Raw genomic sequence first — 3,113 nt, 5'->3', positions numbered from 1 at the left:
ATTTCTTCACAAATTACATCCAAATTTGGCTAAGTCTTTAATTAGCTTGGCCCAATTTGCAACTTGTAATGATATTTCCTAGTTGTCATTCTATTACCTAACCTTACACACATTTTTGGGCCCGGCATTCAACACAAATAATTTCCTAGCCCACATTTTTAATTCCCTAACTGGCCCATTTGCATTCAGAAAGTGTTGATAGACCAAAATTCAATTCCTTTTCCTTAGGTCCCAGCCCATACCTAAGAACCCGACCCAACATTTCTTCTTCAACAAAAAACAAGCCATGTCGAGAAGAAGAGACAACGTGCGTGAGCAACACCACCGGCATCTGGACGAGCCTCATGCGATGGTGAATGCACGAGGGCAGCAACAATATCTCCAAACGACGCCTTTTCCGTCAAAATACACGAAAAAGAAGATGGGTTCCTCACCAGTAGACTTATATAGTAGATCAGTTTGCTTTTCAATCTTCCAGCTGTGTCTGTTCGTCCTTGCTCGCTTGGAGATAAAGCCACATAGCACTCAAGGACAATCGATCGATCCAAGCCCTCCACGCTGCCCCTGTTGTCTGAATTTTCTGCGTGTTTGGTTTGAATTCTCGTACAATCCAGCTGTTCCTTCATCCTTGGAAAATTTGAATTGAGACTTGATTCTAGGGTTTCAATTCTGCCCTTGTTGTCACCCAAAATATACCTTTTCCCCCAAAAGGTAAAACCTCAGATTCCCACTATATAAACGTCTTTTCTTTTCATCTAAAGGGGGGGACTTTTTTTAGTCGAAAATTTTAGAGAAATATGGATAGATACTTCAAGATAAAACTAATCAAAGGAAAATATAGTGAGACGTTCAAAGCGGAAAACTTAGTTTTGGTCGGGGTATCACACTTTCTATTTCGTTTTGAATCTGTTTCTCTCAAGTTCCTCCGTGTATGAGGTTTTGCACAGAATTCTGGTTGATCGTATGTGTTCGAGTTTCCATTTGTTTGTAAAAGTTGTTGTTCATCCTAGCTCGTCACTATCTCCACTTCGCTTCCCGGAAAGAGGTGACTGCTCTTCTTGATTTCAGTTTAACTAGTTTTTTGCTGTTCTATGTTTATATTGAAGGGTCTTTGATGGTGTTTTAGTTTCAGTATTAAATTAGCTTATTGACTGCCTTTGTGTTGCTTTATGACTTGTTCTTGTTAGATTTCTGAAGTGTTTGGTATTTGGATGTTATAATGATTTGTTTATTTCATCATAGCTTGTACAATATTTTGCTATGAACATGGGGGAAGTTGTTTAAGCCTAATTTAGTTTCATGGAGTCGATTATGATCTCTTCTTCATTTAGTATCAGAACCTTTCATTTCAGATCTGTATTATTATTGATTTAGCTTAGGCTTAATATTGTTAGAGCTATTGTATGAGGGTTCTTTTAGTTGATTATATGTTTAAGCTCGTAGATTGATTTTTTTATGAGTCTCCGCCTTTCCTTATGTTCGCCATAGTGTAATATGATGTCCAGCATGTCTTGAGCCTTAGTTTTTCGAGTTCTAATCAATTTAATATGTGCGATAGCATAATGATTTGTTCTTATTTTTTTCATGTAAGATTACTTTGAAATGCTTCTGAAATCTGAATGTTCTGTTAAGAAAACATATTGTTGTTATTTGTTCTCATTTTGATTGTTGGTTGAGCTATTTGGAAGGATATTCCTAGCATGTTATTTATTCTAAAAATGGTCATAATGCATTCTCCTTTTCCATGATTTTTTCTCACTTACAAAATTTTATGTTTATCAGTTTTGTTGTTTGGTTTTGGTTAAATTAATCTGTCCGGCACTCGATTAATTTGAAGTTATTCTCTTACATTTTCTATGAGCGTAATTGTTAATTATAAACTAGGCTAGTTTGTGGTACATCTTCTATATTTAGGTGATTATGATCTTAAATTCAACTTTGTGAATGACCCTCACCCTTGCTTATTATGCCTCTGCTTTGTTTTTGTTTAGTTAAACAACATGTACTTCAATTGAATTTAATGTTGACTCACAATTGTTTGTTGTGAAATGCATGTGATCGTTGGTGGAATTCTATTCGGACTCAAATACTTCTTCATTTGCATCTAGATTGGGTCACAAAATCCCAATAGTGTTATCTCTTGAGTCAGTCGGTCAATGGAAACACGGAACAGGTCCCCAAAAGTTGATGCATAGGTTCATTTAGTTAACATGTACTTCAGTTGAATTTAATATTGACGCACAATTGTTTGTTGTGAAATGTACGTGATCGGTGGTGGAATCCTATTCGGACTCAAATACTTCTTCATTTGCATCTAGATTTGGCCACAGAAGCCTATTAATGTTATCTCTTGCGTCAGCCGGTCAATGGAAACGAGGAACAGGTCCCCAAAAGTCGATGCATAAAAGAATGGGATAAGAATTGAAAATATTGTCAAATTTGTATTTTTGTTATTTTGGGGTCTAAGCCCTTGTCTTTTGCTATTATCAATACCATGTTAGAATTTTAGGAAAAGTGGAAGATGGTCCTAAGGCCCAAAGAGATAAATTTTGGGCTCAACTCTCTCTTCCTCTTTACATCACCGCATTTAATTACTTGTCAATATTTGTCATAAGCCTTAAGGTCGAAAATTTCAAATCCTCGATGGACGTCCATTTCGTTAAATAATTTAACTAAAATTGGTCAACTTCACATGAATTAAAAAATAAAATTATTTTTTCAAGAAAATATCTCGTTTAGTAGGGCAATATTTCCATTTTCCTTTTTGAAATGATTCTAACTATATAAAAAATAGTTCAAATTTTCTATTCAAGACAAGTTATTCTTTTTAAACAAACAAATTAATTATCGGATAACCACATTAGTGGATAATTTAGGTGCCTTTAAAACCTTCCTAAAATATTTATTAGAACCCTGAATCCCCTCAAATATTTTCAATTGATTCCCTACTTTAATCTATTGAAACCCGTTTTTTCTTAATTTTTCTATAAAAATTATGTGACGACTCTATATTATTCTTAATAAATATTTTAAAAATAAAATAGTACCTTTAATGCATTCTAAAAAGCTAAGGCTATCATTTTTAGTATACACTACTTTATAATTATCTATTA

The 3,113-nt window shown here is 34.2% G+C and overlaps 1 long non-coding RNA gene across 1 annotated transcript; it reads left to right on the top strand.

Moving 5' to 3' along the window:
• Positions 1 to 244: 244 nt before the first annotated feature.
• LOC107013486 lies at positions 245 to 2,559 on the top strand. Its single transcript, XR_001456135.2, has 2 exons — positions 245 to 1,045; positions 2,109 to 2,559. It is a non-coding gene; the product is annotated as an uncharacterized LOC107013486 (long non-coding RNA).
• Positions 2,560 to 3,113: the final 554 nt, after the last annotated feature.

The sequence above is a fragment of the Solanum pennellii genome, chromosome 1 (assembly GCF_001406875.1).
Source record: "Solanum pennellii chromosome 1, SPENNV200".
Taxonomy (NCBI): Eukaryota; Viridiplantae; Streptophyta; class Magnoliopsida; order Solanales; family Solanaceae; genus Solanum; species Solanum pennellii.
This window is presented reverse-complemented; position numbering and strand designations above follow the sequence as displayed.